The following is a 21,438-nucleotide window of genomic DNA, read 5'->3' on the forward strand; positions in this document are numbered from 1 at the left end:
ATGGAGCAATCGCTCCTTGAGAGTCAGTCTGCTTGGATTTTTCATATTCCATTTGCTATTGTACATAAATATTGAACAGATTTAACCCCAATTGAAGGGGCAGTGATGTCCACAGCGTGCATAAGAGCACAAGCGTGCCTACCGTTCCTGTCCTATTGTTTCCTTTTGTTATATCCAATTAACATAGTTATTACATACTCATGCTTATATATATATTGTTTAGTTATTTCATGCTTAAGCTTATATATACTGTGTGACAAAATAAATAAATAAAAATAAATAAATAGATGTCAGTGTTTCCCATTGTAGCACTATGTTAGAAGGTGGGACACTTCAGTATGGAGTACCTTAAAGGCTTAATTACTCAAAAGTCCTTGAAATTACCAGTACTAGTCTCTCAAGACATCACAAAGGTGCTTTTTCAAAAGGCAACTGGACTTACTTTGTTTTTTCTTGAAGGCATTTCACTTCTTGTCCAAGAGGCTTTTTCAGACGTTTCTACAGGAATTACAGGAACCAGGAGAACTACTCAGGTGACCCTGAGGACACAGATAAACTTCCAAGTGCTAAAAGGATGCGAATTACCAGCTGTCTGCAAGGAATATTAATCCTTCCATTCTCCACTGTCCTCTCAGAGCTGAAGAAGCTTCTTGGATGAGAAGCGAAACGGCTTCAAAGAAAAAACAAGAAAGTCCAGTTGCCTCCTGAAAAAGCACCTTTGGGACAACCATGACCTGGATGACTGAAAACCAGTGGTGGGATTCAAATCTTTTTACTACTGGTTCTGTGAGCGTGGCTTGGTGGGCATGGCATGGCTTGGTGAGTGTGGCAGGGGAAGGATACTGTAAAATCTCCATTCTCTCCCCACTCCAGGGGAAGGATACTGCAAAATCCCTATTTCTTCCCGATCAGCTGGGACTTGGGAGGCAGAAAATAGATGGGGGCAGGACCAGTCAGAGGTGGTATTTACCGGTTCTCCGAACTACTCAAAACTTCCGCTACCCGTTCTCTAGAACTGGTCAGAACCTGCTGAATACCATTTCTGCTGAGAAACCTCTACAGACTTTAAAACCAGTGCATGAGAAAATTGTGTGATATAAAAGAGGAATTAGTGATTGGTATTATTTCAATGCAGCAAAAAAGAACCAATTAATGCCCTAATAAATATTAAATGTTTTATTGCAGGGGTTTCCAACCTTGGTCCCTTTAAGACTTGTGGACTTCAACTCCCAGAGTTCCTCAGCCAGCTTTGCTGGTTGAGGGACCCTGGGAGTTGAAGTCCACAAGTCTTAAAGGGACCAAGGTTGGAGACCCCTGTTTTAATGTATTAGTTTTTACCTACCTATCTGATGATGATAGTACAATACTACTAATAAAAATTCCAATAATAGCTTATTCTGTAATACATCTGTCTTCCTCAGTTTAGCGCTTTCCAATAGGGTGGGAAATTGTTGTGCACATTTGAACAGCACCAAACTGGGAAAGAATGGGATTCAGACAATGATATTTTAGGAGGAATCTTCTAAAACAATAATTCAGTATTCGAACCCACAGTGCAATTACTCAGGAAGCAATAGCTACTTCATAAATTTCCAATGTGCACACACACAAACACACATGAATTCATTAGGGCAAAATTAATGACTTGAGGAAAATGAGCTGATTTTCTGAGAAAACAGTTACCACCTAAGGCTAGTTTTTAATTCTTTTCTTCCATTTATTGACTGAAGGCAGTACTAAGCACAATATATAGCAATGAGGGCAATTAGATTCCAAGTGACTGATGTGAAACATTTTGAATATTACCGTAATCAATATTTTGTCATGTTCAAGGATTAAACAACTTGTTTTCCTAGCAACGGGTAACAGCATTTATGATTACCAATGTGTATGACAGAATACTGTTAACTAAATTTGTCTTGCTTTTGTTACAAAAATTATTTTCTTTGATTCCTAGAAATTAGAAGAGAGAGTGGGCATAGCCCAAAAAAAGAATCACAATTCTTGGTAGAAACTGGTGCTCTCTATATAATGGCAACTACTGTGTTTTCCCAAAAGTAAGACCCAGTCTTATATTTTTTTTGTACTAAAATAAGCATCGGGGCTTATTTTCAGGGAAACACGATATCAGGGTGATCAGCCCTGTTGAGTGCCTCACCCCCAGCGTGTGCACAAGAGACGGCAAGCACGCATGGGCCGAAGGTGTCCAGCAACAGCTGTAGCCCGCTGGCGCCTTGGTCAGCACACTCTGAGGCTGCGCAGCCTGGGCAACACAGATGAGTTGATTACCTTTCCAAGCAGCAGACAGCGGCAGAGGTACGTGATCTGGATGTGCCACATGGGCCATGGGAAAGCCAAGAGTCGGTGGGCAGGTGGCCATAGGAGGCTTGTCTTCGTGTGGTGGCACCAGCAGCTGGTGGAGGCAGAGGCATGTGGGGGAAGGCAGGTGATCCCAATGTGCCACACGGGCCACAGGCAAGCCGAGAGATACGAAGACGAGCCTCCAATGGCTATCCGTCAACTCTGGTCCACTGACTCTCAGGTTTCTCGTGACCCACATGCTTCTCACCTGCTTGGACAGGTAATTAACTCACTTGGACTGTGCAGGCTGCATCTGCTGTCCGACACCCATGTCCTTGCTGCCTCCAGTGCTGGCCATATTCATCCACACACATACCCCGGCTGATGACAACCTTAACTGGGGCTTATTTTGGGGGGTAGGGCTTATATTAGGCATATATAAAAAAACCAGGCTAGGACTTATTTTCTGGTAATGTCTTATTTTTGGGAAAAACCAGTAGTGAAGTAGTGAGCAATCCCATTCATTATTACTAGAATCTACTTTTTTATATCCATCTACTTTTCCATGTCTCTATTCTGATAAGAACAGGACACATATGGCCTTTCAAAGTTCTTTAAGTTAATGTGAAAGAAATTGCTTGATTTCTTAAAATTTGTCCAGGGGAAGGAAAAGATATCTAAGAATTTTCCAATTTTCTCCTTGTGATAAAAGCAGTATTTTGGTACTTTTACTTTTTTTAAAAAAACAAAAGCTCAGTTGAAGCATTTCTTTGATGTTACGATTTCTTTGATGCATGAGAACCAGGGCAGTCACAAACCATTGGGAGAGAATATTGTATAATGAATGACAGTACCTTCATCCTTAGCCGACATCAACTAAATAAATGCAACAGCTCCACACACTTCCCGTGAGAATTTCTCTGAATTCTTTTCTTTGCAAGAAAAGGGAAGAAGAATTTTCTTTCATAAAATTGAATTGTAACTGACACGAGAAAAAGTTCAAGACAACTTCTCTGCCTTAAGATCTGTCAACCAGCATATTTCTGGAGCTGGCAAGTAAAATAACACATTGACAATTTCTTCTTTCCATAAAGGCTTTATTGACCATGTGCTAAACTTGAGAGCCTCATAGCGGTGAGAAACATTGCAACATCTGTCTGTTAAAGAACAGATTTTTCTAAGGATCGGGAGAGAAATTGAGCTGTAGTATTCTAGCTTGAACTGCCTACAGCAGGGGTCTCCAACCTTGGCAACTTTAAGCCTGGCGGACTTAAAGTCCACCAGGCTTAAAGTTTCCAAGGTTGGAGACCCCTGGTCTACAGTACCAGGGTTCAATCTTTGCCCTTCTGTGCTCTTGGTTGGACTAAGCATTGTGTTAAAGATTGAATAATATGCAAAGAACTTCCATGGTGCACCAGACAGACAAAACTCGGCATAAGAGCAAATTGTAATCAATGTTTGAAAGCTTTAAAGGAGACTTTTTTTTTTGGTTTACATTTATACCCCGCCCTTCTCCGAAGACTCAGGGCGGCTTACAATGTATAAGGCAATAGTCTCATTCTATTTGTATATTTTTACAAAGTCAACTTATTGCCCCCCCAACAATCTGGGTCCTCATTTTACCTACCTTATAAAGGGTGGAAGGCTGAGTCAACCTTGGGCCGGGCTCGAACCTGCAGTAATTGCAGGCTCTGTGTTCTAATAAAAGGCTTCTCTATTGCCTGAGCTATCCCAGCCCTTTTTTTGACAAATGGTATAAGAAGGATGTACTATCTTGTCCGAAAGATGGAACAGAAATTAATTACGTGAAGTCTCCAGTAAGAACACAAAAGGAAGAAAAACTACACATGGCTTGTGCAGTTTCTTGGAAGTCAAGTCAACACCATGTGTAAATACCATGGAGGAGCATCATGGCTGTCTGATTTTGGAATGCCCATGTGATTAAGACTTTGTAGAGGCAAGAAGTCAACATTCAGCGGGCAAATAAGGGGAACATCACAGAGCCTACAGCATAACATGATCCAGAACTGAAGGAAATGTCGCAGAGCAGGGGTCTCCAACCTTGGCAACTTTAAGACTTGGGGACTTCAACTCCCAGAGTTCCTCAGCCAGCAAAGTTGGCCATAGAGTTGGCAAACTCAGTCGGCCATAGAGAGACTACCTCCTTTAGCTCCATTGCTTTGACTCTTCAATCAGCATATTTGGACCTTAAATTAAAAAAAAAAAAATTCTCAAACCTCTCCCCCCCCCAAAAAAAAACCAAAAAAAACAAAACACCCCTCTTCTTTATTATTCCTTGCTGCTGGGAGCCTGAAATGAGCTGAGCTGCTAGAGCAACAGCGGCCATTTTTTTTGGTCATTTTGCTGAATCCAAGCCTCGCAGGATTGTCCGGACTGCCTGGGACATTGCTGGACCTTCAAAATCGTGAGTTGCAGCCAGCGGAGCGCAGGAGAAGCCGTGGTGTCGGCTTCGCGCTTGCAGGGGTGGAGAAAGATCCGTGTTGTCGGATGCAAGCTCCCCCTGCCAATGCTGCGGTGACTAGGTGCCTGAGAAGCAGTGTCCCCAAGTCTTAAAGTTGCCAAGATTGGAGACCCCTGTCGTAGAGGTAGCACACAAAATTTCTTTTCCATGGCAACTTACAGGAAAAATATTGAGAAAGCAAAGTGATAAAATTGAAGCCGGATGGGTAAGACGATGCCAAGATAACAGTAACAGAGTTGGAAGGGACCTTGGAGGTCATCTAGTCCAACCCCCTGCTCACGCAGGAACCCTATACTAGGGATTCAAACCACCAAACAGTTGACCTTTCTGATCGACAAGTTCAGTGTCTTAGCCACTGAGCCACCTAGCCAGGCTGTTTATCTCTACTTTTTATTGCCAGAAGGTGATTCAGATCTCTTGTCAAAGTTCAGCAACAAGGAGAAATCTAACTTCTGAGGCTATGTAGCCATTCCATATTGATCCTCAATAGTGCATTGCCCAGTTTTGTAGCGAGAAGAGCCTAATTATTGAATAGTGTAACAATAACCAATACATTTTAAGCGAGGAAGCAAGGTGCCTCACGTCAGACATTAGATACAGTAATAAAAAGGGCAATTTTCTGCCTTGTCTTAGGGCCATTAAAAACTCCAATGTTAGAGATGTGCAAAAAAATTTAAAATATGAAAATATTAGAGTTAGAAACAGGTTGACCCAATCATTACATAAATGCTTTGATTTCTAACCCTACCCTACCCTGCCCTATCCAATCCTTTGTTAAAATAAGGCAGAGTAAAGTGAAAATGGAGATATCTCTGCATCCTTTGTTTGTTTCTGGGAATTTATTTTTAAACAGCCCGTATAACTGTTTGGAATGGAAGGCTGCTTAATTAGGTTACCTTTCAAGCTTGTCTGAATTTTTCCTCAATCTGCTGGGAGGCAGATGTCAGGAGAGAGAGTGGGGATCCTCCGAATCATCATTTTTTTTCCTTTAGGCTAACTTGCTTAATTTTAAAGTTTCCAGTGCTGATCTGTTTGTGAGGAAATGGGAGTACACAAGTCATCCACCTTCTATAAAAGAAGAGAAAATCCAGTATAAGTTACAGCTGCATCCTACACTCTTCCAGCAGCCATAGGATTTCAGTCTGAGACTTTTATATAAGATATGGAAGGATGGAAGGGGAGAAAAAAGAAAGAAAGAAAGAAGAAGAAAGAAGTTAGCACTTTGAATAGAGAGCTTACTGAACTATAAAAGAGCCCTCTGCACAATAGCAAGTGGATTTAAAGAAACATTGGTTATCCATTTCCTTCCAAAGCAGATAAAAAGCAGAGTTAAACCCGTCAAGATATTCTTAACTGGGGGAGTGTGCAGTGTCTTTCCTGTGACAGCCTTTCAGTATAGGTAGTCCTCAACTTACAACCGTTCATTTAGTGACCATTTGAAATTACAATGGCACCCCCCCCAAAAAAAAGCAATTTATGAGCGTTTTTCACATTTACAACTCTTGCAGCTTCCCCATGGTCACGTGATCAAAATTCAGGCGCTTGGCAACGGACTCATATTTATAATTGTGTTTGTGGTGTCCTGGGGTCATGTGATCACCTTTTGTGACTTTGTCAAGCAAAGTCAATGGGGAAGCCAGATTCACTTAACAACTGTGGCAAGCAAAGTTGTAAAATGGGGCAAAACTTACTTAACAAATGTCTCACTTAGCAACATAAATTTTAGGCTCAATTGTGGTCGTAAGTCAAGACTACCTATATTTAGAAAACTGCTATCATTTTTCCCTTTAGTATTCTCTTCTTTAAGTTAAACAGACTCAGTTCCTTAAACCAATTGCCAAAGGATTTAGAATCTAAGCTCCTTCTCATCTTTGTCACTCTGCTGGGTCAGGTATCCCACAAAAACTGTTTCAGAAATGCTGCTCAGATGGATCTTTGTTTGCTTTATTCAATTTATTTGGCTGCTCATCCCCCTGTGGTGATTAGGTGACTAAAAGCAGTTAAAACACAACCCACAGTAAAAATAAAATACATAACTGGCAATTAGGATAAAACCCAAACGTAGATAACATAGCCATATCATGGGCTCTCACTGACAGTCTCAGCCTAGGAACATAAGCATACCTTTGGGATCTTAAAAAACAGCCAGAAAGTTAAGGTCCAATCTAACTCAGAACAATGATGTTCCTATCATGCCCTCATTGGAGCCTGAATCTGTGAAGGAAGACAAGCCGTAACTTAAACCGATGGAGATTGAGGCGGCGGCTTTGTTGGCTTTGGAGGAATGTGGGGAGGAACAGGTTGAGTCAAGCCAGGACCTTTCAGGATTGGGACAGCTTGTAGGCAGGGAAGAAGGAGGGCAGGATGACCAAGAGAGGCTAAGCAGTGAACACGAGAGATAGAGCTCAGGCGTTGAGCAAAGACCACTCCCTCCTGATCCTTGAACATGGAGAGTGGAGAGAAGGTGAGAACAGCGCAGACTGACCCAACAACTCAGGAGGAGAGTGCCCCACCCCTCTTCACAAGGCACACCCGGGGACTGAGACTTTAGGAGATGTTGTAGGGAGGGGCATTTGTTGGGAACAAACGCTGAATTACTGGAGTGTTGAGTGCTGTTGCCAATATTTAAAGTTTCCTGGATTTCCTGCTTTTTCCTGGATTTCTGGATTATTTTCCTTGCTCCTTTGTTTCCTGGACTCATTGACTTGCCTTGCTGGATTTGCAGCTGTTGTGCTCACAGCATTGGGCTGGACTACTTGCAGCCAGAGGCTGCTGGAGGTGTGTGTGTGTGTGTGTGTGTCATCACTTTGCTCAGGGACTTGCCAGAAATGTGGGAGCGTTTGGGAAAATTTGGAGCAATAAAGGGGCAGTTTGAACTGCCAGCTGCCTGTGTTGCCTCTGTGTCATGCCTCAGGTCATCACAGTTTCTCAAGGGAGGGCCATCAGAGAAGAGGCTTCCTAGGTTTCACCAGATGACACTCCTTGATTGAGGGGTTGCATAACATGCTTCTTCTTCTGGATCTGTTGGAATGAATAGAAACAATTGGGAAAGGAGGCTATTTATTTATTTATTTATTTATTTATTTATTTATTTATTTATTTATTTATTTATTTATTCATTCATTCATTCATTCATTCATTCATTCATTCAATTTGTACGACCACCCATCTCGGCGAGTGGCTCTGGGCAGATGTACAAATTGAATAAATAAATAAATAAACATGTGCTATGTAATGAGAAGGGAAGAACCCCCTGAACATCTAAACTCGAAGATGTCCTGCAGAGATTTTTCTGTCAAGAATTGTATTACTGTGCAGTAAAGAAGGTTATTTCCATAGCAACATTATCAGTTCAGCAGCAGAACACTGAGATTTTGAGTGCACAAGACTAGAAATGCCTTTCTAATTTTAAGTCATTTATCACTCCCCATCCCCATTCAGTGAGAAAATTTGCATCTTCATACACCTGTTAGATAACTTGGTTTGTTACGGTTGTTCTTAGACTGCTGCCGTTAAAAGCAAAACCACATGATATTTTTTCATCCTCCTTTGTAAAATTCCTCCAGTTATTATTATGTGAAGGGTATTTTAGGACAACACAGCAAGAAGATCTGTGTCTAAAGCTGGTCACAGTGCTCATAATAAAATTGCTTTGTGATGTCTACTTGGAAGAGATTACAGTCAGGAGACCTCAGATCCCATGTTGCTTCAGGGTAAGCCATTGATGAGAAACAGTTTGGGGTTTTGTTTAAGAACTGGGGAGACCGAGGATTCAAGTTCATCCTTAGCCAGGGAAACTTGGTGACTTTGGGCCAATTATATTTTCTCTCTCAATTCTACCTCACAGGGTTTTTCCCACCTCCAAAAATTGTACATTGTGTAGAGCGCCTGAGGGGGGGAAAATGGAACAAGGAAACAGACAAATAATACTATACTCGACATTTTATATGCCGTTGCAACTATATATTTGGCTTTTCTGCTTTCAACTAATATGACAATTTTAGGTAAGTGTACATTAGGGACGCAGTGGCTCAGGGGCTAGGACGTTGAGCATGTCGATCGAAAGGTCGGCAGCTCGGCGGTTCGAATCCCTAGTGCTGCCATGTAACGGGGTGAGCTCCCATTACTAGTTCCAGCTTCTGCCAACTTAGCAGTTTCGAAAGCATGTTCCGGCTCATCATTGACGGCAGCTCGGGAGTTCATGGCTTCCATGACGGCCTTGGATCTGACCCAAGTAGTTGATGGCCCTACTCACATCGGGGGTGGCACTCTGGACCTGATTTTTCTCTCTGGTCAGTGGTTGAGAGATCTGGACTTAAAGGAAATAGTCATCGAACCTTTGTCATGGTCAGATCACTCTCTTCTTCGCCTGGACTTTCTGACCGCCATTCACCACCGCAGGGAGGCGGAGCCGATACGTTGGTTCCGCCCCAGGCGCCTGATGGACCCTGACGGGTTCCGGATGGAGCTTGGGCCGTTTCCTGAGGGTCTGGCTCACGACTCGGCTGAGGAACTTGTGGCGGCCTGGGAACGGGCCGCGGCGGGGGCCTAAGACCGTGTCGTGCCTTTGCGGCCTCTGACCCGGCGCAGGTCCCAACCGGCTCCTTGGTTCTCCGAGGAGCTGAGAGGGATGAAGCGCCGGAGAAGACGCCTAGAGAGTTCCTGGAGGTCTAGCCGTTCGGAAGCTGATCGGACACTAGTGAAGTCCTATACTAGGACTTACCTAGTGGCATTGAGGGAAGTGAGGCGTAGCTACGCCTCCTCCCTCATTGCATCGGCAGATAACCGCCCAGCCGCCCTGTTTCGGGTGACTCGCTCCCTCCTACACCAGGGGGAGCGGGATGACCTGTTGCAGGGACGTGCTGAGGAGTTTAACGGTTATCTATACGATAAAATCGTTCAGCTTCGGGATGGGTTGGACCAAGATTGCGGTGATGCGGGTGAGATGCTCGAGGGTGGTCTTGGCGATATTGTTTGGGATGAGTTTGACCCTGTGGCTCCTGAGGACATGGACAGGTTGCTGGGTAGGCTGAATGCCACCACATGTTTACTGGACCCGTGCCCCTCCTGGCTGGTGCTGGCCACTCGGGAGGTCACGAGGCTGGCTCAGGCGATTCTGATCGCTTCTTTGGTGGAGGTGTCTTCCGGCCACCTTGAAAGAGGCGGTGGTGAGGCCCTCCTTAAGAAGCCTTCCCTGGACCCGGCTGTTTTAGGTAATTATCGTCGGTCTCCAACCTTCGCTGCGGCGAAGGTTGTAGAAATATGGTGGCATATCAGTTTCCCTTGCACCTGGATGAAGCTGTCTATCTAGACCCGTTCCAGTCTGGTTTCCGGCCCGGTTACAGCACGGAGACGGCTTTGGTCGCGTTGGTGGATGATCTCTGGAGGGCCAGGGATAGGGGTTGCTCCTCTGCCCTGGTCCTATTAGACCTCTCAGCGGCTTTCGATACCATCGACCATGGTATCCTGCTGCGCCGGTTGGAGGGATTGGGAGTGGGAGGCACCGTCTATCGGTGGTTCTCCTCCTATCTCTCCGACCGGTCGCAGTCTGTGTTGACAGGGGGGCAGAGGTCGGCTCCGAGGCGCCTCACTTGTGGGGTGCCGCAGGGGTCGATCCTCTCGCCCCTTCTGTTTAACATCTACATGAAGCCGCTGGGTGAGATCATCAGTGGTTTCGGTGTGAAGTACCAGCTGTATGCGGATGACACCCAGCTGTACTTTTCTACACCGGACCACCCCAACGGTTATCAAGTGCTGTCCCGGTGTCTGGAGGCCGTGCGGGTCTGGATGGGGAGAAACAGGCTCAAGCTCAATCCCGCCAAGACAGAGTGGCTGTGGATGCGGCATCCCGGTACAGTCAGCAATCGCGGCTGACCATCGGTGGCGAGTCATTGGCCCCGATGGAGAGGGTCCGCAACAGGCGTCCTCCTGGATGAGCGGCTGTCTCTAGAAGACCATTTGGCCGTCTCCAGGAGAGCGTTCTACCAGGTTCGCCTGGTACGCCAGTTGCGCCTTTCTGGACGGGATGCCCTATGCACGGTCACTCACGCACTCGTGACGTCTCGCCTGGATTACTGCAATGCTCTCTACATGGGGCTCCCTTGAAGGGCATCCGGAGGCTGCAGTTAGTCCAGAATGCGGCTGCGCGGGTGATAGATGGAGCCCCTCGTGGCTCCCGTATAACACCCATCCTGCGCAGACTGCACTGGCTACCTGTGGCCTTCCGGGTGCGCTTCAAGGTTTTGGTTACCACCTTTAAAGCGCTCCATGGCATTGGGCTGGGTTATTTACGGGACCGCCTTCTGCTACCGAATACCTCTCACCGACCCGTGCGCTCTCACAGAGAGGGTCTCCTCAGGGTGCCGTCAGCGAGGCAATGTCGTCTGGCGGCGCCCAGGAAGGGCCTTCTCTGTGGGGCTCCCACCCTTTGGAACGAACTACCCCCCGGACTCCGTCAGCTTCCGGACCTTCGGACCTTCCGCCGCGGGCTTAAAACATATTTATTTAATTGTGCAGGACTGAGCTAGATTTTAAATTTATGGGTTTTAATTAGGTTTTATCTGTATATTTTAATTAACGGGCTTTAAAATAAGTTTTTTAAATTGTTTTTATTCTGTATTTATGTGTTTTTAAGTGCCTGTGAACCGCCCTGAGTCCTTCGGGAGATAGGGCGGTATATAAATATGATTAATAAATAAATAAAATAAATAAATGTAAAAATGCAAATAGAAAAAATAGGGACCACCTTTGGTGGGAAGGTAACAGCGTTCCGTGCGCCTTTGGTGTTGAGTCATGCTGGCCACATGACCACGGAGACGTCTTTGGACAGCGCTGGCTCTTCGGCTTTGAAACGGAGATGAGCACCGCCCCCTAGAGTCGGCAATGACTAGCACGTATGTGCGAGGGGAACCTTTACCTTTTACCTTACATTAATCTTATGTAGTTGGGAATGCTGGGGAAATTCTTCCATTGATAGCTCCTACTAATATAAAAAAGAGGAAATATAAGTGAACTTTTATATTACTGATAAATACCATGTATAATGTTTCACTTGGTCCTTAAAACTGTACAGAACATGTGGCTCAGAATTGGGGAACAGACCTGTGCTGATTGATATCATTGGGAATGATATTAATTTCCAAACCTTAACCTTCAAGATGCTTTTTCAAGGAATCAGGAGTACTTTAAATCAGGGGTCTCCAACCTTGGCAACTTTAAGACTTGTGGACTTCAAAGCTGGCTGAGGAATTCTGGGAGTTGAAGTTCACAAGTCTTAAAATAGTCAAGGTTGGAGACCCCTGCTTTAAATAACTCTCTCATGGAAGTTGACATTCAATGAACCCCCAAGTGATGGGTTTTGGAGTCCTGGCTTAGTTTATCCTGGGCCTTTTCTATGTGGCAAGTGAAGGCCATGTTTAGTAGAAGAATATTCAAGTATTGGGTCTCAGGAAGGCTTCATTATATGCCTTTGTCTTATATTGGTTTTCTATTTAGTTAGCAACTTCACATTGTTTTTTTGCTACTCTCTCCTCTCACTCCTAAAACAAACAAAAAATTGTGGTGGTTGTGTCCCATAACACTCATACGCACATGCACACTTAAGATCTTTTCTGTATGAAAACTCTATATGTGTGTGCATGCAGGGGTGGGATTCTGCTGGTTCAGACTGGTTCAGACGTACCGGTAGCTCCGTCGATCAGCTGAGAATGAACTGGTTCGCTCCAATGATCAGCTGGGCCTGCCCCGCTCGCCCCTGTGCTTTACCTACCTTTATTTGTTTGAAGCCCAGCTGATCAGCACGACCCGTGCGGATTGCCGCGCCTCAGCTGTTTTATTCACCGGAGCTGCAGTAGAAGGTGCTGTTTTCAAATATACTGCGTGCGGATCATGGATCGTTCATTTGCACGAAGCATGTGAAGTACGCGTGAAGCGAACCAGTTGTTACACCGATTGAATCCCACCACTGTGTGCATGATAGTGTGTGTAAAGAAAAATGGGTGGATTAAATGAAAGGGAAAATTGAGGATTATGGGGACTTTTCAGTATGCTGGTGGACAGGAAAAGAAGGAATCTAAATAAGGTCATGGAGTAGTTATATGAAGAACCCAAATAACTGAGATAGAACTGAAAGGACAGGTTTTTAGTTATGGCTAACTAAAGAGGGGAGAGCTATGTATCTGAAACTAAGATGACCGTTGCATAATAGGTCATAGTCAGTTGGTGAAATGGTGTAATGGAATGGAAAGTTCATTAGAAAATAGTGTTTAGAAAAGACTGAAATATAAAGGGATGTGCAAGGATGTGAGGCCAGAATGGCCAAGAAAGAGTTTACTTAAGCAGTGATTATACTCGAAAAACAGTGACTGTCGGTTAATGCAGTCCCTAGCTAAAACAATACAATAATGTATATCAAAACTAAGAAAGGTTTGTGGTAGAAAATCCTGCTCAAAATTATTAAGCATCAGAAGGTACTGCAGTTTCATAAGTAGACTTCTGACAATCAATAATTATGTTCTGTCAATAAAGCAAAACGGCACACTTCTTTTGATAAACCATCACCTGGTAGCTTTCTGTGGGATTCAGAAGTTGAAAGTTTGTTCTCAAAATAGATTTATTAATAGATATGATATTTCTAATTCTTATAACTTTTTGGAAAGTCAAAAGCTTCTTCCCTAATAAAGGATACTGTCGTGTCCCACTCCTCCTCTGACGGCCGGGTCGGGGAAGTCTGTATCAAGCGTGGCCACAAAGCCTCTGCAGCTTTGCCAAAGTTCTGTCAGAGTTCTCAGGGCAGGCAGCAGTCCAAGGTGTGACTTCAGCAATCCAAATTAGACTTTGCCTGACTCAAAGAATGCCAGAAGCAGATCCTTTATATAGGCCATGGGGTGTGGCTCCATGACTCAGCACTTATCCAGGCCTGCCCCTCCCTTCCTTTTGCTGACGTCGCCTCTCCATTCTCCGGAAGCGTGGATCCGTCCACCCTCCAGCTGCCGGCAATTCCAGCTCGTGACTGGCTTCATGCTCCTCATGCTCACATGCTGTGGGGGAGGGGTTTATTTACTTGGTCTGTCCGGGCATGGTGCCAGGACTGGGGGCTGGAGGCATGCCAGGCCATTCGTCTTACTCCGTCTGTCCGGGCATGGTGCCAGGACTGGGGGCTGGAGGCATGCCAGGCCGTTCGTCTGCACTATCAGTCCCTGGCTGAGATAACAGGAGATGAGAGGGGCCCGGCTGCGGAGAGGGGGGCGGGCAAGGCACAACAGATACCCTCCTCCCAGGCTGCTGCTGTTTGTTCAGCAGCTGCATTGCTTTTGCAAGATGAAGATGATACAGATTCTAAAAAAGGAAATATAACAGACTTGAACATTGGGCAAAGCCTGCTCACAGCACAAATGGTGATCGTGATCTTCGAACTAACAGAATTGGAAGGGTTCTTGGAGGTCTTCTAATCCAACCCCTGCTTAGGCAGAAAATCCTACACCATCTCAGACAGATGGTTATCCAACATCATCTTAAAAATTTCCAGTGTTGGAGCACCCACAACTTCTGGAGGCAAGTTGTTCCACTGATTAATTGTTCTAACCATTAGGAAATTTTTCCTTAGTTCTAGGTTGCATCTCTCTTTGATTATTTTCCATCCATTGGTTCTTGTTCTGCCCTCAGGTGTGATGGAAAATAGGTTGACCCCTCCCCCCTCTTCATTGTGGCAGCCCCTGAGAACACTGCTATCATGTCTCCCCTAGTCATTCTTTTCACTATATACCCAATTCCTGCATTCGTTCCTTATATGCTTTAGCCTTTTGACTTCAGTAAAAAATAATCTTGACCTACTAAAGGAGTCCTTTGTAAAGTATGCTGAGAGTCATCCAAACAAAACAGCACAAGATGTAAAGACACCTGCTGTTCACTCCAACAAGGAAGGAGCTAACAGGGAATTTAGAGCTGACTCTGCTGCTGAAACAACTAGGAGAGAAGGAAATAACCATGGTGGTCTTAACTCTCAAGTAGAAAAAAAGGCCAAGAGGAGAAAAGTACAATCGTTACTTCCAAACCAATCAGAATTCAAACAATAGAGTGAACAGAGGGAAATGCAATTTTAAAAAGGCCATTGTTTTGTCCTTGAGCAAACAGCTCCACTGTGAAAGCTCTTTGATAGATCTGCTATATGCTGAACTGCTGTCATATGGAAGAGGCTGCATGTGAATTCTGCTAGCAATCTACTGTACAGCCCCTGTCATGTTTTTTTTTTAAATGAAGACCATCCTGAGCATCTTCTCAGTATTCCTGGTATGTGTCTTCTGTACAGAGGGAGTTACCCCACTTTTGGACCAATTTTCCCACGAAGGTACTACCACTTTAAAATCTAAGTTTAACCATTTGAATTCGATACCCTCGGGGGGAATGACCTTCACTCAGCAAACTGCATTATCTATAGCTAGAGAGTCTGTTGGAAGTAAAAGTTGATTGACTCATTTGGATCATTGCCAGGTTCAGAGCAAGCAGGGATTAGATGAATTAAGGGAAACATTGGTGACAATAGCTCCACAGCAAAACTATTAATTAACCTGACATATTCCTACCTCAAGAAATTTGGCCAGAAAACAGCTTGTTTATAAGTGGGTATAAGCCTTTCTTACTTGCAGCAGCTCCTGGAGCAAAAGAAGATAGATCATGTGGTGGCTTAATTGTTTCAGTTCAGCTTCATTCAAACATTATAAAGTTAGATCCAATGAAGAACTGTGCAATGTCTGTGCTGCTAAAATTTAATAATCCTCTATTACTGTTGCTTAATGTCTAACTTCTGCCTTCTCAAAATAGGTCTCAATTTGACAGTTTATGGACCAAATTTGAAGAGTAGATAAGTACCCTGAGCTGAGTGCTCCATCCAGGACTTTATGCTCCTGAGGAATCAATGCAAACATCTATTACAAAACAGGATTCCTAGGGATTCCTGACAGCCATTGATAACAGCATCTCAAGTCAAAAATCCAGTTTTATTTAGAATAGAATAAAATAACAGAGTTGGAAGGGACCTTGGAGGTCTTCTAGTCCAACCCCCTCCTTAGGCAGAAAATCCTATACCACTTCAGACAAATGGTTATCCAACATTTTCTTAAAAATTTCCAGTGTTGGAGCATTCACAACTTCTGGAGGCAAGTTGTTCCACTGATTGTTTTAAGTTGCTTCTCTCCTTGATTAGTTTCCACCCATTGCTTCTTGTTCTACCCTCAGGTGCTTTGGAGAATAGCTTGACTCCCTCTTCTTTGTGGCAACCCCTGAGATATTGGAACACTGCTATCATGTCTCCCCAGTCCTTTTCATTAAACTACCCAGTTCCTACAACCGTTCTTCATATATTTTAGCCTCCAGTCTCCTAATCATCTTTGTTGCTCTCTGCATTCTTTCTAGAGTAGGGGTGTCCAAACTACGGCCCGCGGGCCAACTGCGGCCCGCGGGTCAGTTTTTATTGGCCCGCAGCAAATTCTCGGTGGACAGTGGGGTGCGGCCCCCGTCCTGGCCCCCAAGGAAGCCGCCGCTCGCCCGGTTGCAGATGCGGAGTGGCTCCGCTGAGGCGATCCCCGCCCACCCGGGGCTGCGGGCCGGCCATTCCGCCACTGGGCTGTAGGGGGCGCCCAGGACGCCCATGGCTCCAGCCCGGCCCACCAGACAGAGGAAGAGGCGGGCGGCGACGCCCATCGTCCCCACGCGGGGCTGCAGCCCCGGAAGCCAGGCGGGCGAGGCGCTCTGCTTCCCAGCCCCACGCGGGATCCTCTCCGGGCGCGGCGCTCTGCACGCGCTCAGGGGGCGCTTACTTGTCGCGGATGATGGTCTGCAGCTCCCGGATCTGGTCGTTCATGGGCAGGAGTTTGAGCTGGGCCGCCGCCGATCCCGGCCAGTCGTGACGCGTCGCCGTCGCCGACGTGGCCGTGGTCTCCTCGGCGCCCCCGTCGCCCGCACAGCAGCCGTTCCCGCCAGCGCAGCAGCATCGGCTGCCGTCGGCGCTGCTGCTGCTGCTGTCCGGGCTCAGGCTGTCACCGCTGCCCGGGCCGGGGTCGGCGAAGCGCAGCTGCCGAGGCCCGCCCTCGCCGCTCGCCGGCATCCCGGCCTCTGCCCCCGCCGGGCCCACCACGCACCGGTCGCGGCAAGGCATTGCCTCCATGCGCCGCCGAAGCAGCCGCCGCGGCGCCCCGCCACACGCTCCGCTTTACCTCAGCCGCGGGCCCGTGTGCCGGCCCGTGACGCGCCGAGCTCGCCCGCTCCCATTGGCCGCCGCCTGCCGCTCCGCCGTGCCGCCACTCGGCGTTCGGAGGAGGGGCGGTGCCCGCCCACTCGCCCCTAGTTAGCCCGTCCCTTTCTGGTCTGGGTGGGAGCGTGGCACACCTGAGTGGCTGCGAGGCGGTGCGGGCCTCGCCTGGGCCTCCCCAGAGTCCGTCCATTGGCTGCTGTGTCTCCCTCAGTGGGAAGAGAGTTCGCGACGGACGGCGGAAAATCCCCAGTAAATACATGCTGGTTGCCAAAAGCTTGACTTTTGATGTAACTGGGGATGCTGCGAAGGTCATAAATGCAAAGACTGGTGGTAAGTCACTTTTTTCAGTGCTGTTGTATTGGTCGCTAAATGAGTGGTTGCAAGCCGAGGATTACTGGTAGCCGCTGTCAGTATTTAGGTCTCTATGTATTTAGGTTTCTATGCCCATAGCCACATCCACTCAGTCACATGAGGAGTTAGCCACGCCCACCAGTCACATGACCACCAAGCCACACCCCAAAATAAGCCACGCCCACAGAACTGGTACAAAAAATTTTAGCCCCCCCCCCCCGTGGCCCGGGCCTTTGCTTATTTTTCTGTATTTGGCCCTCACTCAAAAAACTTTGGACACCCCTGTTCTAGAGTCTCAATATCTTTTTTTTACATTGTGGTGACCAAAACTGAATGCAATATTCCAAGTGTGGTCTTACCAAGGCATAATAAAGTGGTATTAACACTTCACATGATCTTGATTCTATCCCTCTGTTTATGCAGCCTAGAACTGTGTTGGCTTTTTTGGCAGCTGTAGCACACTGCTGGCTCGTATTTAAACGGTTGTCCACTAGGACACCAAGATTATTTATTATTTTATTTATTTATTTATTTTATTTTATTTGATTTGATTTTTATACCGCCCTTCTCCCGAAGGACTCAGGGCGGTGTACAGGCATAATAAAACCGACAATACAATATACAAGTTTAAAATACGATTTAAAAAACTTATTTTAAATTAGCCCAATGATTAAAATTTCCCATACTAAAAAACCCCGTTTAAAATTAATAAATTTAAACATTAAAATCCCAATTTAAGCCAGCCCCAATTTAAGCCAGATCCCTGTCACAGTTACTGCTATTGAGCAAGGTACCACATATACTGTACCTGACAGCTTCCCACCCAAGTGGCAGGCCCTTCTCAATTCCCCATTTCTTACCTCTTACCTGCACCTGTGTGGGGGCACCACTTTAGAGCATTTTATTTGCAAGAAGAGTCTTCTAAATTTGATTTAAATAGCAATAGCAATAGCACTTAGACTTATATACCACTTCATAGTGCTTTTTACAGTCCTCTCTAAGTGGTTTACAGAGTTGGCATATCGTCCCCAACAATCTGGGTCCTCATTTTCCCACCTCGGAAGGATGGAAGGCTGAGTCAACCCTGAGCCGGTGAGATTCAATCTGCTGAACTGCAGATAGCAGTCAGCTGAAGTAGCCTGCAGTACTGCACTCTAACCACTGCACCACCTTGGCTCTTAATGTTACCATGCTTCCTAACTGGACCCCTCAAATAAAGCTGAAATAAAGATACTTGTATATCAGCTAAAGCCTGATAAAGCTCCAGGCAATGAGTTTATTATTCCTGGGATATTATGCAATAATTTAGAATGGTGAACCCCAGTTTTTTCTTCTCTGTTTACTTATATGGATTGCACTGTGCAAATCCCAATAGACTGGGTCTTAGCAACTATATTGCCCGTTTATAAAAAGGGCACCCAAGATCTGCCTGATAATTATAGGCATGTTAGCCATTTAAGAATAGATAAGCTCTAGGAACAAACCCTTAGACAACGAATTAGTTGATTTGCAGATGAGCAAGTAAGACATTCTGTGTGCTTCAACACCTAGCTAAAAAAGTTATGAATAACTGCATCTATTGATTTTTAAGCCTACATTTGATCTAGTTCCCACTTGAAATCAACTACAGCAAAACTAAGATCCTGATCTTTGCAAAGACATTTAATTTGCATGCCTGGGAGATAAATGGCCAGAGCATTGAACTTCTAAATTTGGGGAGGTGGGGGGGGAATGGTTTTCCATGGCTCCACCAAATGCAGTGCACACAAATATATGTCATACAAAACCCTCAAAGAACAACTGCTGCAATTCACTCTTTATTTCACCTGATGAGCATAGCATATCCCAGCAGCACTGAAGCTACTATATTCAGCCAAAGCTCACTCATAATTATTTTTCAATGACCAGCTAAGACTTTAAACTTCTTTTATTCCTCTTGAAAAGGTCCAAACTAAATGCCTACGGACTATATTCCAGGTAACCCTATGCTACCTTGTGTTCCAAATGTAGCTTTCAGGAGAGTGAACAGAGTTGTTAATGCCTGAAATGCACTACCTGACTCTGTGATCTTTTCCCAAAATCCCCAAAGCTTTAACCAAAGACTATCTACTATTGACCTCACCTCATTCCTAAGAGGTCTGTAAGGGGCATAAATAAGAGCACCAGCGTGCCTACCGTTCCTGTCCTAATGTTCCCTTTGATTGTATCCAATTTGTATGGTTATTTCATGCTTATGCTTATATATATGCTTACATATCGTATAGTTATTTCTTGCTTATGCTTATATATACTGTTGTGACAAATAAATAAATATAAATAAATAAATAGAGTGGCAGGGTTATCTAAATTTGAAACAATTGCCCAGATCTGTATCAAAGCACATTGGTTGAAATTACACCTTTCCCACAGTTTCTTTCCTTGAGGACAATTATAAATCAATATGATTCAGTACAATCTCACAAGCCCTTAGCTTTCTCAGCGGGTTGTTTCTAATGATGGGTTATGACCAGTGGTAGGTTTTAATTTTTTTTACTACCGGTTCTGTGGGTGTGGCTTGGTGGGCATGGCAGGGGAAGGATACTGCAAAATCTCCATTCCCACCCCATTCCAGGGGAAGGTTACTGCAAAATCCCCATTTCCTTCCAATCAGCTGGGACTTGGGAGGCAGAGAATAGATGGGGGCGGGGCCAGTCAGAATTTTTACTACCGGTTCTGTGGGTGTGGCTTGGTGGGCATGGCAGGGGAAGGATACTGCAAAATCTCCATTCCCACCCCATTCCAGGGGAAGGTTACTGCAAAATCCCCATTTCCTTCCAATCAGCTGGGACTTGGGAGGCAGAGAATAGATGGGGGCGGGGCCAGTCAGAATTTTTACTACCGGTTCTCCGAACTACTCAAAATTTCCACTACTGGTTCTCCAGAACTGGTAAGAACCTGTGGAAACTCACCTCTGGTTATGACTGGGCCCTCAGTGTGTTTAAACAATGAATCAAAGATCTGGAAACCCAATAGAGATGCCCTGACAAAGGAAGTTTTTCTGAGAAGTAATCCCTTTTGCCCAACCAGCAAGATACTTAAAACACGTCAGTGTTTACAAATTCTGAAGACCATTAACTTTAGCATGTCTCAATGTTCCCCCCACAGCAGTTTTGGAGGACTGATACAAAAATGTTGGCATGACTTGAGATTGTGCGCCTGAAGACTAGGCGCTGTTGATATTACAGCTTATAGCAATAGCATTTAGATTTATATACTGCTTCACAGTGCTTTACAGTCCTCTCTAAGCAGTTTACAGAGTCAGTGTATTGCTCTCAATAATTTGGGTCCTCATTTTACCCACCTCGGAAGGATGGAAGGCTGAGTCAACCTTGAGCCAGTGAGACCTGAAATGCCAAACTGCTGGTAGCCAGTGATCAGCAGAAGTAGCCTGCAGTACTGCATTCTAACCACTGCGCCACTGTGGCTCTTATGTCCTTATTTACTGTATTCTCTAAAGGTGGTCTTCCACTTGTGACCACAATTGAGCCCAAAATTTATGTTGCTGAGTGAGAAATTTGTTAAGTGAATTTTGCCCCATTTTGTGACTTTTTGGTGAATCACTGCAGTTGTTAAATTAATAACACTGTTGTTAAGTGAATCTGGCTCTTTCCCCATTGTCAGAAGGTCACAAAAGTTGATCACATGACCCCGCGACACTGCAACTGTCGTAAATATGAACCAGTTGTCAAGCATCTGAATGTAAATCACCTGACCATGGAAATGCTGCAAGGGTCGTAAGTGTGAAAAATAGTCATACGTCACTTTTGCAAGTGCTGTTGTAACTTCAAATGGTCATTAAATGAACGGTTGTAAATCGAGTACTACCTGTATGGTCTTAAGCATGGTAAAACGCACAGGAACTTATGGTCTTCTTCATGCACAGTCATCATATAGGTATGGTTCAGGCTCCTTGAATGTGGCTACATTTTGTGACCCGGCCTTTAAACTTGGGCAGACTTTGAGTATCCGCCGACAAACATAGAATAGAATAGAATAGAATTTTTATTGGCCAAGTGTG

This window comes from Ahaetulla prasina, chromosome 5, assembly GCF_028640845.1.
Source record: "Ahaetulla prasina isolate Xishuangbanna chromosome 5, ASM2864084v1, whole genome shotgun sequence".
Classification (NCBI taxonomy): Eukaryota; Metazoa; Chordata; class Lepidosauria; order Squamata; family Colubridae; genus Ahaetulla; species Ahaetulla prasina.